At 40.6% G+C, this 15481-nt stretch overlaps 1 protein-coding gene across 18 annotated transcripts in view; it reads left to right on the forward strand.

Annotated features, from left to right (window-relative positions):
• Positions 1-15481, forward strand: part of CELF2 (CUGBP Elav-like family member 2) — an 871667-nt gene that overhangs the window by 664774 nt on the left and 191412 nt on the right. The window contains exon 2 of one of the 18 annotated variants that reach the window (XM_025397821.1): positions 8070-8254. The exons of the other annotated variants lie outside the window; for them this stretch is intronic. The gene's annotated coding sequence lies outside the window, so the exon portion shown is untranslated. The remainder of the gene's footprint in view (positions 1-8069; positions 8255-15481) is intronic. 18 annotated transcript variants of the gene reach the window in all.

A 15481-nucleotide genomic window follows, 5' to 3' on the forward strand; every position in this document is an offset into this window, starting at 1 on the left:
TACTTCCTTCCCTTATGCATTGTTTGTAAGAATTTTGCTGCCAATTAAACATGTCTACCAGTGTGTCGTCAAGAGCAAAGAAGATAAAACAAAGATCATTAGCGTTATTTCTTGCAAAATACTTACTTTTTGCTAAAGATCTCATACTTAAAATGAGTTTCTAGGTGGGTTTTAATTATTGTTATTTCTCTGTTTGTCCCAGTTTTTACAAAGTAGGTTGTCTTTTCAGGAGGGCAAAAGCCTAGCATGTAAGAGAGTAGAATATCAAGGGAAGGAAATACGGACATGTTTTCATCACAGCGAAGGCTAAATTAGCTCAAGAGCACAACCAAGGGATACAAATTAAGAACCTTCATAATTCAGCAAATGTGGGCAATAAAAGTAGAATCCTAGAAATCAGCCTGATCCTGAATACTCAGGGGATTGTGTATTAAACAAGACAGGGCCCAATGAAATTGTCTTTGTGTTGTAAATTTTCAATTGCAGAAAGTTACAGCTCATTCAAGACCTAATATCCATAATGCAGTCTGACAGCAGCAAAATCACTCCACCGACAAAAGACTTAAATGAAAAGCAATGCTAAATGCCTGCCTAGGAGAAAAAGTGACACAGTGTTACATAATCACACGTCCAAAGGGTGTCATAGAAAGCAAAACAGGGCCACCAAATGGACCCTTAGGCCTTTGCTCATGATGCACCCAAAATATTAGTCATTCATGCAGTGAAATTGCTTTGTTTTAGGCACCAGTAGAGTTCTTGACCTCGAAACAGGATAAATAAGGATTCAGGATAATCTAAGAGGTGATGGTGGGTGGTGATCTGTATCAGAAGCTACACTAATATGAGCAGGGATGGCAGCAGTGTTTGGTCACATTGAATCATGAAAATTCCTTTGATTAAATACTGCTGTTATGTTTGAAAATATGAAACTATAAAGAGCTTAAAGACAGCTGTAGTACATGTGTTCTCTACTTTAGAATGCTAGCATCATTCCGTCATAAAATGGGAAAGCAGAAGACATAAAAGTCTAGGAAAGAAGACAAACACATCTAATTTCTCCCGAAGAGATCTTTGAATCTTCAAGGAACCATTAAAAAAGAGGACAGCCAGCTAAAGTAACAAATTGTTAGAGTCTTGAGTTGAAGATGTCCAGAACCTAGGTTTCTTACTTTAGAATGGAATTCTTTAAACAGTTAGAATCCTGAAAGCTAGAGACATTCAAATACTGCTCTCTCTCCTGTTGAATTACTGATCTTTTTGATCCAACAGCACCTCCAAAACATTCGAGGTGGTTTATTACTTTTCACAGTTTAGAGGCCTGTGCAATGCTCCTGCGACTAATGGTGGTAATAACTGTGATCACTGTAAAGGCAAAGTTGTACATATGTATACAAGATAGAGAATGTGTTACTAATGTCTGAACAAAATCACAAACGTCAATACTAAGGGGAAATAATACACATTAAGCCTAATCTGATACATATAATCTCGTTTAATCCTCACTACAAGTCAGTATCACTCTGCTTTGTAGAGGAAATCTGAATCTGAAAACAGCTGAGTAAATTCCTGCCGAGGCCCTTCCCAACCTTGCACACCTATCACCTTGGCCTGACTTTGGGGTCTCTGCTCACCCAGACTCTCTTCCCTGGTGTTCTAGTAAAAGGTACAGCTTCTTACAGAAGAAGGTAATTCCTTTGGAATGAACCTGCAAAGGACTTTGAACTCTTTGAAGACTGCCCCCTCTCCAGCTTAGCAGATGCTAAGCAGAGGCTGAAACTGTCGACCCTTAGCCAGCAAATTTGGTTGTATTTTTTTACAGTTGTCTTTCCTCTGTCACAAATAGGTTCTCTTTGTATTTTTGGCTGGAATTCTATATTATTCTGTACTTTGCGTAGACTGTAAATACCTAGCATAGCGATATTTACATATTTAACTAATAATGTAATTATACTCTTCTAAAGAGACAAGTATTGCCGTCATTCCCTTCCTTGTGCCTGAATGAATCCCCAGCAAAGACCTGTTGCAGCAAAGCTAAGGGATTAGAGGAGATAAATAACACAGTGGCAGCATCTGCCTGAGGGTGCACAGGGGCGCCCTGCAGGAGGGACACTGGCCTCTCCCCTTTTTTTGTGAATCTAACGTTACTACTTAGAGAGGTGAGTGTGGATCCCATGGTTGCACATCTTCACGGTAAAAAGTGGCGGATTTGCTAAGGGCAGATGGAGTGTGGCCTCAGAAGACTCATCCCCCTCGGAACCTTCAGTAGCCACAGGGAAGGCTTGAATAGAATTAGGTCTTCCCTGATCAAAGCCTTGGAACTGCTGGGTGATTGGACGTGGCCACTGTGCTCTCCCTGGGCATCTTGTGCTTGTCCTTCCAGTGCTGCGTGTCCTCAGAAGTGCCCATAGGTGACTGTCTTCCATACCAGGGCTGTTATGTGAAGCCACAGACTGTGCCTCTGCGTGAGCTCTGTCTCCAGCACCTTGAAGGGTGTGTCTGCTGCTTACTGACCTTCGGTAAGTTCCTGCCTTGTGAATGAACACACACTTGTTTGTAAGGCTTAGTGCTTCTGTTGGCAGTGGGATTTGAAAAGCAGGGCAAGAGGAGAGAGCCAGAAACACCCGGGATCCTACCCTCCCTCAGCCTCTACCATTTTAGAGTTCCTCCTGGTAGGAAGTGGCGGGGAAACGCAGTGAACCTAAGGAGGGGCACCTGTCTGTAATTCTGATTGAAACACTTTCTTTTCTATAATTGAAATAGCTGTGGCCACTGGCTTGAGAAAATATCCACTACCTTGCAGTGCGTCAATGCACTGCATCAATGCTGTTTGAAATTGTAGGTCTTCGCATGGCCCTCAAATACCAGCGTCTTCACCTTCACAAAATCCTTAAAGGTTAGTCTTGTCGATGAGTGTTACGTTGACTTGATGCTCTGAGAGGCTGAGCAACACCCTGAGGAAAAAGATGCTGCTTTGGTCCCAACTCCCTGTGTTTTTCCTCCTGAGAAGTCTCTGGTCCTGACCAGCCCTGGCATCATGTGCCGATGCTGTTTTATGCTCGCTCTTAACTTAAAATATTGCCGTGGGATTCTCCAGCAGTGCCATTGATGTCTCAGTACTTGTTTTATAATAATTTATATGCAGCCTCTGTATTAACCTGCACACCTCTTTTTAGCAATTTCTCCCTTCCCTGACAAGTCTTTTTTCACACATGACATGAAATAGTGGAGGGCAGAGGCCCAGGCCAAGTGCATGGCTCCTGCGTTATGTTTCTTTCGGTTTGTCAAAAAACCATTGAACGTCTGTGAAACGTGCATTTTCTCTAAACTCCCCGCTAGTTCAACACTTAGCAAACAGATTTTCTAAACACTAAAGCAGTTGTACCAATGCCTATGAAGTATACTACAAGAAAGACCCTTGCCTTTCTGTGAAATGCTGTCTTCTGAGTAGCCACCGTCATTTGTGCCTTCCGCTCAAGAGAGGGATGTCAGTTTTGAGTCCTAGAGTGAGGGGTACTCTGAGCTACACTTCGTCCTTTTCTCATCTTCTCTTTATGAAATCCATCATTACTGCTCCCCCACGTTTTGGGCAAATTGCATGGCAGCCCTGACCAAGGAATGTTTCCTGTCCTAGAGGCAAAGGGATAGGGCTAGCACTTGTCAAAGTGTGGTCTGAGGTCTGTAAGTATCTGTATTGCCTGGTCGGTGGTGGGGGAGGGTACAGATTCTAACATCTCACTCTAGGCCTGCTGACTCAGACTCTGTGGGGTGCAGCCTAGGATTGGCACTTGGACCACGCTCCTGAGTAACTCGTGACCCTTTGAGAATAGTTACGTCCATTCAGCACATTTTTATTGATGGACTATAATAGACAGGCACTTGGCTTGATGGTGGCAATATAGGGATGTACAAAAATAGATGTGGAACCTGAATATGCTGAAAGATGACTGAAAACCTGGGACTGACATTTCCAGTCAGCTAGCCAAATAGCAGATATTTATTCAGTTCTTAGGAGAAAGAGACTATGCTGAGTACTTGAGATGGTAGACAATATAGCATGGTTTCTGGGCTCTGAGGATCTTATATTCTGGCTGGGAAGACAGCATTTGAAAAGTTAAACTTGACCGGGCCTGGTGGCTCATGCCTGTAATCCCAGCACTTTGGGAGGCTGAAGGGGGCGGATCACTTGAGGTCAGGAGTTGAGATCGGCCTGCCCAATGTGGCAAAACCCCATCTCTACTAAAAATTAAAAAAATTAGCCAGGCAGGGTGGCAGGCACCTGTAATCCCAACTCAAGAGGCTGAGACAAGAGAATTGCTTGAACTTGGGAGGCAGAGGTTACAGTGAGCTGAGATCACTCCACTGTATTCCAGCCTGGGCAACAAGAGCGAAACTCCATCAAATAAATAAATAAATAAATAAATAAATAAATAAATAAATACAAAAAAAATTAAACGATAGCAGACAAATCTGGTTAATTGCCAAGTGAAAAGGCTAACAATAACTGTCAGTGTTCTGGGTGTTACTGGCTCTTTACCGAACATCTCCTTCCACCTCAGTTTTCCTGCATCCTGATTCCATCCTACTTCTAGTATTTTGTTATTTTAATATTTATAATTTAAACATCGCCGTTAGGATGTTACAATTTGCTACCGTAAGGTATTTGGAATTTTTGAAACACAGACCACCTCTGCTTCAGATGGTATATCTTTCTGCTGACTTAATGTTATCCCAGCCATAAAGCAAAGGTGAATTTCTAATTACATAGAAATATATTCAGTTAAAATAAACTTTTTTTCTTTATCAAAATGCTGTCTAATTTGAATACATACATATATGTGTATATGTGACTGGGTCATATATGTAAGAGTATATATGTATATACTTAGGTATGTACCACATGTACCTGTGAAAAGTGTGTAACTTGGAAAATACAATGTGACATCAGAATAAAGCAAGGAAAAGTTACAGTATAAGAGCTTTTTGGATCATTTGAGTTGTTAGAGATTGCTGTAGGTTGGCTTTCCAAAGTAGACCAGAGATCCTTGCTTGGGAATTCTGGAGTCAATAGAGTTAGAAATGTTCTACTTAATACTTTTCAGTAGCTCTTCTGGAGTTAGCACTCTGTGACTAAAATACTTGGAAATTAAGGCCTGTCTATATTCTTTGGGAGCTGGATGCATATGAATTCCAGAGGGTGGAGGCCATGTTAGTACAACGCTGTAGGTAAGAGCTTTGGTTTTAGAGTCAGATGGTTTTGTGTTCTTGTCTATACTCTGACTATATTGTGTGGCCACAGGACTTAAATTTCTTAGACTCAGTTTTCTCTTCTATAAAATGGCCTGAGTAATAGTACTTATCTGATAGGGATATAGAAAATGTTAAATAGATGTTGAGCACTTACCCAAAGTCTGGCATACAATAAACACTCCAATATTGACTCTCCTTATACCATCATCATTTTCTCAGTTCAAAGATCCTACTGTGTGTATATTAATTTGCCTTTCCCTAAAAAGTAAGACAAATTCAGCTGCACAAAATAACTTACTGTCCTTTTTAAATACCATTTCTGTGTGTATCTCAGCAATTGTGTAAACGTTTAAAAACAGAATTATCCATCTTCTTTCAGTGATTCAAAATTATAGAATTTGGAGCCAAGCTTCAAGTGTTCCCTTGTAATGTGTACCCAAAGGGGAGAATCTGACTGTACATTGTTTAGTCATTCATAGCATGTATACCAACCAGTGTTTGTTCAATTTAGGATGGTAAAAATAATTTGAACGGTTTGTTAATTGTACCCCAATAAAAATGGGGGAAAACAGATTTAGATGGTAGATGAATTTTGGCTTGGAATGTAGACCTAATTAATTATATTTTTTAGACACAAATTTAAAGTTATTTCTAGCACATTAAAATAATAAACAAAATTAGCACAATGCGAAACTATATGGAAACAGAATATAGCAATTTCCGTAAGAGACTTTGAAATACTGACAGTAATGATTAGGGAATTTTCATTTCCCAGCAGCTGCTGTTTCTTAGAGATGTTTACATATTAAATATTAGATCATTTCTAAAAAATAAACTGAGACACGTAAATGGAATTATTTTTTATCCTCAGGCTCAGACTAAAGTCCCAGAGTGTGACATTTCCTGGGCATTTTCTCTGTAGCTCTCAACTGTCCCGGCCTTTGGTTGCAGCACAGAGAGCTGCTGAGTGGCTGTTGCTCTTCAAGATGGTACAGTTTTTCTGCTTGTCCTGGGTCTCTTCCTTGACAGACTTATTTTATTCGTTCTGTGTTTACACACATAACGAATGACACACATAGGATTGACACACATAGCTATAACACACATAGGATTGCAGTCCTCTGCTGGGTGCTATGGTGCAGACTCTCAAAGAATTTATCATTGAACAGTAAAGATTAGCCTGAAGACATACTGCCATATTTTTATTTTTAGAAGATTGGGGGCAGGTGTCATGAACTGGCTTTGTTTATTGTATTTCAAACCTTCTTTTCTTTAAAGAAACCAAGGTGCTAAAATGAATGGCATGTGTTCAGGAGGAAATCATCTCTTGAGTGTATTGAACAGAGCAGTGTTCTCCCTCCTAAACAATTTATAATGGTGTAAGACGGAACCTTGGGTGCTGTGACTGAAAACGGCCATAAATTATCAAGTGTAAGTGGGAAAGTTGGTGCTTACCATTTAACTTGAGCCTGGAACATAACGAAGGCATTAAGTGCAGTGGTATGTGACTGAACTGATGGGAGTTAATATGTAATTACTGTTTTTTACAGTACAGTTATGGCGATTATATTTATTCTATTTTTTTTTGGAAAGTACATATAATGTAATTATAATTAATAACTGCAAAGATAGGCTCAATTACTTAAGTCATGAAAGTAAATTACCATAATCATATGGAGAATTTTTCAGCCACTGTATAAAGAATATCTATAGAAACAGTAATGCTCTGGAGAATGTTACTTGTAAGGAAACTGAAATAAATAAATGTGGAGTTTATGCTGAAATGAGTAGTTTTAAGCAATGAAGAAAACTCAGAATTTTATAGCTTGCTACTATCTTTCAATCCTTTTTTATATTGCATGAATCATCACACTTTCATTGTAAATTTAGAATTTTAAATGAAATTTCAATAAACTTTGTCTTTGCAAAACAGTTATAAGTAGTTTAAAAGAGTGAGGAAATAAATTCTGTTAAAATTCAGGATTATTTTTGAGCCGTTGATTGACTTTTGAGGAACGTTTTAAACTGACTGGAAAGCTTTGCATTAATATTTATATGGTATTATGTGCTAAATAAAAGGGGCCATATCAATGTTTTCTTATAAATATTTTAGTTATTTTTGGGGATAAAACTTCCATATAGATTATGTGCTGTTTATGTAAAAATGTAACCTACAAGGGAGGTTATCGCTCAAGCTTGTAAGTTGAGTGCAATTAATGTATATATCTTTCCTTTATTCGTCTATTTTAGGTAAAACCTTTAAAGATTTTAACTCTTCCTTCTTACCTACCCCCTGCTATCTGATGACTTGCCTTGTCCTTCTTCTTAATTTTAGTTGCACAAATACCCATTCTTTACCCCTCCCCGTTTCCTTTCCCAGTACCCTAAAGTAGACCACATCATTCAGTTGTTTGTTTTGTTTTTTTATTCAGCAAGTCATCTCAACAAACCTCTCAATTCTGCCTCTCTCATTGGCTCATTTCTTTCTCTTCGTCTCCACTGTTATATGGTAGAGTAAGCCATCTTCAGTTTCTTACCTGCATTATTTTCCAGGAGGTGCAAACCAGAAACAGTTTCATGGGATTTCATTTAGAGTAAAATACACCTTTTTAGTTTTTGAGAGATGGTGAGCCAACTTTTATCTTTTGAGAAACTGCTTCTGCTTAATCAAATAGTCCGAAGTACCTAACAGTAACTAAATTTGCCTTAAAAGAAATCTGGTTGGTATGTTTTTACTCTTCCCCAATTATAGGTACCCAAAAGGGCAAGAATTATGTTAGATTTCATCTTTTGATGTTGGTTTTTGTTTTTGTTTTGTTTAGGAAATGGGCTCTCAATCTATCGCCCAGGTTCGGTGCAGTGGCGCAATCATAGCTCATTGCAGCCTTGAACTCCTGGGCTCCGGTGATCCTTCCATCTCACCCTCCCAAGTAGCTAGGATTACAGGAGTGAGTCACTGTGCCCAACTCCATCTTTAGACATTTAAGTACCCCATTTCAACGATCCGGTATGCTTCTCTGTGAAATACTGTAGGTGTGCAATAGTCTCCCATCCATCCACCTTTAGTGTCATGTAGCTCTTCTGTGTTTATATTTGTGTAGACAAGACTTACTGCATTTTATGAGCATGTAAATTTTTAATTATGAAAAAGTTTTGGTATGTTGGAAAAAAGTTCAAAATCCTGTATTTGCTTTGCTTTGTCACTTATAAATTTCGGCATTTAATACCCTCACATTTGTTAAATTATAATAATATTTAGGATAGTGCCAATCACTTATTTGTATTAAAAATAAGGGCTAGGCACAGTGACTCACTCCTGTAATCCCAGCACTTTGGGAGACCAAGGTGGGAGGACTGCTTGAGCCCAAGAGTTCAAGACCAGCCTGGGCAACACAGTGAGAAGCCATCTCTACAAAAAATTAAAAAAATTAGCCAGGCATGATGGAGTGTACCTGTGGTTCCAGCTACTTAGGAGACTGACATGGGAAGGTCGTTTGAGCCGGGGAGAGGCGGTCGAGGCTACAGTGAGCCAACCACACCACTGCTCTCCAGAGGGAGACACCCTATCTTAAAAAATTAAAGCATGGTTGCCAACTTTTCTTCGTTTATTCATAGAGTCATTCATTGAATATAATTTTTTGAACACTCACCACATGCCGGGCGCTGTGCTAAGTGGGAATGAAACTGAACGCTTGACTCCTTTTTGGGAAGCTCTTTCTAAGTCATTATGGGGAGCTAAGGTTCCTAGCATGGTGCCTCCTAACCTATGCTGGGGTTACTGGATGGAGCAGAATAGTTCCCTGAGAAGTGTTGTGAAGTTAAATAGGATTTGGCAAAATGAATAAAGGCAAGGGGCAGTCCCCACAATGGAGGACATTGGAAGAATGAGTTCAGCACATTCGAGGACCAGTGGGCAGAGCAGTCAGGAGCAGAGACTCGGAGGGGTAGTGTGGGAAGAGTGAGGCTATAAAATAACCCACAAGACAGCTCCTGAAAAGCCTTCCTTATTCTGAAAGGCTTGAAGAGTACCTACAGGAGCTTTAAAAGATTTTAAGCACCTGGTGCAACAGAAGCAGATTGACATTCTTGGAAGATTTTTTCTGGGGGAGACAGTGGAAAACGCATTTGTGTGGTCTAGACTAGACAACCTGGGCTGGGGAAGAATACAAAAGCAACAGTCCTTGGTTCCTCGGGCCCTTCACTGTTGACTTTGAAGTGCGGACTAATCAATCATTGCGTGTTTATTTAGTTCCTGTTTCATGGTGATGTGCCTTGATAGATAAGGTTGAAAATTCAGAGAACTGTTAGACCTGGTTCCTGCCCTCAAGACATTTAGTCTAGTTGGGAGGAAAGATAAAAACATAATGTATGGTATGTAGCATTTCAATTGCATGCACAGTAGTTTCACATACAGTATCTGTTTTAATCGTTGAAACAGCTGTAATCTATCACGTTATTGCGGCTGACATATTATTAATGAGAGACTGTAGCTTAGATGAAGCCATGTCCTGTAGCCCTCTTTATGAGTAATGAAGATACAACTGCAAACAAGGTCTTTGGACTCCTTGGCAAGAGGTCTTGCCACTACATCATACTTTCCCACTTGTTAAATAATAATACCATAACTAGGTAGCTGCCCAAGATGAAAACATGTGAGATTGCATAAAATGTGACTGCCCATCAGATGGCTTACATAGACAACAATGTGGTACATTGGAGAAGAATTGATCACTGTATCTTGAATGATAATTTGTTTCTTGATGGGAGCAAATTCTGATTTAGAAACTAATTCTAGGGTGCAAAAGTGAATGAAGTGTCCAGAGACAGACAACAGGGTCGAAGAGTTGGTGCCCTAGGGTCCTTGGGGGGCGGGGGGGGCAATAGGGTAAGAACTGGAACTATCAGTTGGATCCAATGGTGAAGAACTTTAGAATGACAATTAGAAGTGGATGGGCTGGGCCGGGCGCAGTGACTCACACCTGTAATCCCAGCACTTTGAGAGGCCAAGGCAGGTAGATCACGAGGTCAGGAGATCGAGACCATCCTGGCTAACACGGTGAATCCCCGTCTCTACTAAAAATACAAAAAATAGCCGGGCGTGGTGGAGGACACCTGTAGTGCCAGCTACTCGGGAGGCTGAGGCAGGAGAATGGCGGGAACCCGGGAGGCGGAGCTTGCAGTGAGCCGAGATCAGGCCACTGCACTCCAGCCTGGGTGACAGAGCGAGACTCTGTCTCAAAAAAATAAAAATATAAAAAACAGGGTGGCCTGTTGTAAAGAGATTAGTGACCACAGGATCCAAGAAATACACACATGTAGTTAGGAAAAAGAACTCTGCAGTTGTGCATGGAATGAATGGGAAGGTAAGACATCAGGTAGTTAGGAAGAGATTCTTGTAGAGCCAAGATCTGTCCTCCCTCCACTGGGGGACTCACTCCCCTAGTGATTCTTCTGTTCTTCCTCCACTGGGGAATGTCACTCCCCTCATGCTTCCTCTCTTCCTGTTGTCCTCTTTTTCCTTTGTGTGCCTGTAATGGACACTTTTCCATTCCACATCTCTTGGGTTTTGGAGATGGTAAAAATGTTCTTCCTTAGCCCACCAATTCTTAATAAGCTTCTGTCACCTTTTCACAGTTCTAATATCCAGTTTAATGAAATATCGTGTTGTTCTTTAATCATCATGATTCTGGTTTGTTGGAAATCAGCAAACCGTTGAAATGCTAGAGACTTGTAGAAAAACAAATTCACCTTGTTTCAGGCCCTACGGACTCCATCATTGCAGCTTAGGATCACCATGCGTGTGCTTCCTCTCACTTCAAGTTCCGGTTTTGTCTGACTGACCCTTCCAGGCCAGATAGTTCTTGCCATTCCTGCCTTCCTGACGCCATCTGCATTTGGAATGATTTTCACCCCAGAAGAATTAGTTGGACGTTTTCTACTATGCATACCATTGCTTTCCTCTTACCTTATTTGTAGTTTCTTGCATATCTCACATTGAGAACTTCAGGCCCCCACGCAGTTTAACATGCCCTGCAATATTTTATGCTCATTTCACTATTTCAAAATCCCTACCAAAGGCACCAGTCTTAGTATAGACCTTGCATTAACCTTTTCAATGCTCTGCCGAGCATCTACGTTAGAAAGTCTCTAGACATATATTTGCATTTATTCTCATCTTTTATTAAAATACATTTCTTTTCAAAGTTTATGCCTGACTTAAATTGTTTTTCAGAGTGGTAAATGTCTTCACTTTATTCTTCAAAAAGGAAACAAATAAAATGCACAGACCTGAAGGAGACACCTCTTTAAATATTGTATATTCCCAGCACTGCTGTGTTTCAGTGCTGCCACTCAATTGGCTGAGAAAGCTGCTTGGCATTTCTGCAGTTAATGCTTTGCTAGTGGTACGTTTTCTCGTCATTTTTGGGTTCACTCTCTAGGCCTCTGGTTGGTGTGCTTAATATGGACATTATCTAGTGAAAATGCCACATTTCATAATGTTAGAACAAAGTTTCACAGTAATTGCCTTTGAAAGACATTTGCAGCTCTGCATTTACAACTTACTCTCTCGCTAATGCATGGCAAGGTCAGAAAAGTAGCAGGCTTGTGAGTAAGAAGAAAAAGCCATCCCTCTTGCTCATAATGATTTAGGTAGTTGAGCAATTAGGCAAAATACACAAATAGTAGCTCCATATTATATTAACTGATTTAGCCATGGGATGTAAAGTCATAGGGAATGTCATCTGCTGGGGGCAAAACACAGTGCTAGGTGCAGAATGTACTGTATGCTTCTACACAACAGACTGTATGTAGTTTCCAGCAGAATTATAGTGCTTATTTAACTTGGCTCTCCAATGCTCCTGTGTTGAATTGGTGTTGAGAAAGCAGGTTAGAAAATGTTAAGTGAAGGAAAGAAACTTCAGGAACAAACTTCCAAAAACATAGACTGTATTATTCAAGCAAAGAAAAAAAAAAAAGCACACCCAAGGACAGGCGCAGTGGCTCATGCCTGTAATCTCAGCACTTTGGGAGGCCGAGGCCGGAGGATCACTTGAGCCCAGGAGTTCAAGACCACTCTGGGCAACATGAGGAGACCCCATCCCTTCAAAACATAAAAAATCAGCCACGCGTGGTGGTGCACGCCTGTAGTACCAGCTACCCAGGAGGCCGAAGTGGGGGAATCGCTTGAGCCCAGGAGGTTGGGGCTGCAGTGAGCCATGACTGTGTCACTGCACTGCAGCCTGGGTAACAAAGGGAGATCCTATCTCAGGAAACAGAAAAAAAAAAAAAAAAAAAAAAGCACCCCTCGCCAAGCCCTGATTGGGGAGTGGGGAGTTGAAAATACACGAAGCAGTAAGACTTCCTTGTTTATTTCTATGTCGAAGGCAAGGCAGCTTAATAGAATTTGAATATAACTAAATCCATCCACTTAGCGTAACTATGTTCCTCCCTGTAATGCAGTAGCCAAAGGTAATCTGCTTGTGATGCACTTTCTTTTATGATCCCAGCAAGTCCCACATTCTGAAAGCAAATGTTACATTTACCATAATCCATGAAAGGAAAAAGCCCAGGCTAAAAATACAGAACAGAACAAATGTAAAACACTACTGCTGCTCAAGGTTTGTAATTGCTCTATAAGTGAGTCTCAGGCATCTGTGTGGCGGAGATACTTTTATGTGTTGTTGAAAGAGCTGGCTGAGCTTCACATGGGTTTGCAGGAGCGTCAGGATTCAGGAGCGTCTCTGAAATGTGCTTTGTGCTGACCAAGCAAAGAGCAGGTTGTATGCAGGACTCCCACGTTTGAAAACATGACTGCCTGGTGAGTGATTGCATTTAATATGGGAATCAGGTAAAATTGTCCGCACAGAACCAGTTGGTGGGGTGGAGATAGTAAAGGATAGAATTGTTCTGGGAAATCTATATTCTCAAATCAGCTACTGAAAGAGGGTGGGGACGCTGAAGGCAGGAAGTGGAGAGCGGAAGTGAGCTGTGGGTGACTGCAGAGAGATTTTAACACTCTGTGCAGGGCTCCCTTCAAGCTGAGTGTAGAACCACTGCACATAAACCAGACGTGCTTTAGAAAATCCAGCCAGGCCTCTGTGGTAGATACGAAGTTGCTTCATTTATTTTTCTTTTTTTACTGTCATTACCAGTACTGGCTGCGCTACTGTAGCGTGCTGGGTGCTGGGGATCAGGTTAGACCAGGTAGCTTCTGTTTAAAATGTGGATTTTATATACGTTGTTTACATTGTATGAGAAACAATTATTCCTTATGTATACTTTTTTCTTTTTCTGACTACTACTTAAAATCCAAGAACATTGTGAGAATACCTACCTGTACTCTCCTCTGGTACTGCTAGAGGTGTAAAACATTCCACGGAATCCTTACAACAGCACAGAGACGTGGGCCTCCTTGTACTCGTTCTGTTGCTGGAGGATCTGGCACTCTGATCCCATCCCAGGATTGCACAGCAAGAAAGCTTCAAGAGCTGGGATTTGAACTTGGGTCTGAAGCATCAAAACCCTCCCTCTTTTCCATTTACTACACTTCCTACAAATATTTTGTAATATTTTACAGAGATTCATTTTAATGAATGAATGAATGATTCAAATAATGACACTTATTAGCAGCATTTTCTGCACATTCATGTGAGGGTTTTCCAAAAGGACCCAAAGTGTCATTAATCGAGCTTTCTACCAGGGTATCTTGTCGAACATACGGAATATATCTGTATCTCTACACGTATCCTAAAAAATGGATAAAATAATGTGTAAGCATAGCTGTGTTTCAGGTCCAAACAATCCAACTTCTGTAATGAAGAAATATTTTTGTTATAATCTAAACAAGCAACTTTGTTTTGCCTTTTCATTTTATTACTCCTTGTGTGGCCTGTGTGTGGTCATGCTTAGCTGGTGGAAGGGAACTATTGGAGAAGAATATCATGCGGTCACTAAGCCACATTCCATCATTCCCCAGTGGCGACACACTCATGTGCTCTGTCGGTGATTTGTTACTATATACCATTGCTAAATAATGGAATCTCTCATAATCTAAGAGGACTTTTCAGGATTCTTTCCATATGAGGCCAGAGGCACCTTGACTCTCCCTGTCATCAGATAAGCCCATCTTGCATTTGCAACCCATAGCCACATCCCCAAGTGTGTTTATCCACATAGTGTTATCTTTGCCTGGACGTCCTGATAGCATGGGTGAAAAGTAAGGCAGCTCAGCGGCCAGCCTGTAGCCATGGCGTGTGACATCAGAAAGGTTGTGTTTATTTGAAAGAAGAAGATGGAGCTGATTTGGTCAACGTAGTTCTCTAAATTGACATTCGGATTGCATGATGCCTTAATAAAAATTACTGGAAGTCATTAGAATGAGATCAGTGCCTGAACTAAGAGACACATTACTGTGTCCTGTTTATTTATCTGATCAATCTGTGATCCATCCACCCACCCACTCCCTGGAACATGCCAGGCTCTCTGCTTGGGTGCCAGGACACACAGCGAATGAAAAAGGGATGATGGATTCAAGAGAAGCTGCTACTTGGTATTCTCAGGTTTTTGTTTTTGTGAAGGACGGTACTTTGGGAAGAAGAATCATAGCTTTTCATTTGCTTTGGCTTTGCACTCTTGGTGAGAAATTGTGATGCCAGCGGTAGTGGTACTGGCACAAAAGCAGTGTCTGGACAAGTCAAATGGGTCGCGTTTTAGTTTGTTTCTAAATATTTAAAGAACACTTATTTTAAGATTGTTAGATTTAGAGGTAGAAGTAATTAAAAACCAACACTATTTCCCTCCTTTTTTGTTTCTTTTAATACTGTGAACCCCAGGAGCTTCTGTAGTCATTAAAAAATAAAATGGTTGTGCAAAGCTTGTCCCCATAAGCTTTTTGGAGTGTGGCTTTTATGCATATAAACCAGGATGCCTTTGTTAAGTAGGGTGAGTCTTTTAAAGTGATTTGGTTCAGTGTTTCATAATCACATGGCAGTGTATGCAAGGCAAGTGGATTCCTCTTGTATTTAGTGCAGAATTTAAGTTACAGAAACACACATAATCACGGTTTGCCGATTTTGTTAGGAGGAAATTGTCCCGATTATAATTATCTCCACGGCAGAGAGTTGAGATTTCATATTACTGTATCACTTGCAAATCCATTTTTGTGAACACCTGACCACAGGTCTGTAAAACTGCCAAGCAGATCCTTGCCTGGGCTCACACACAAGGCAAGATT

The sequence above is a fragment of the Theropithecus gelada genome, chromosome 9, assembly GCF_003255815.1.
Source record: "Theropithecus gelada isolate Dixy chromosome 9, Tgel_1.0, whole genome shotgun sequence".
Lineage (NCBI taxonomy): Eukaryota > Metazoa > Chordata > Mammalia > Primates > Cercopithecidae > Theropithecus > Theropithecus gelada.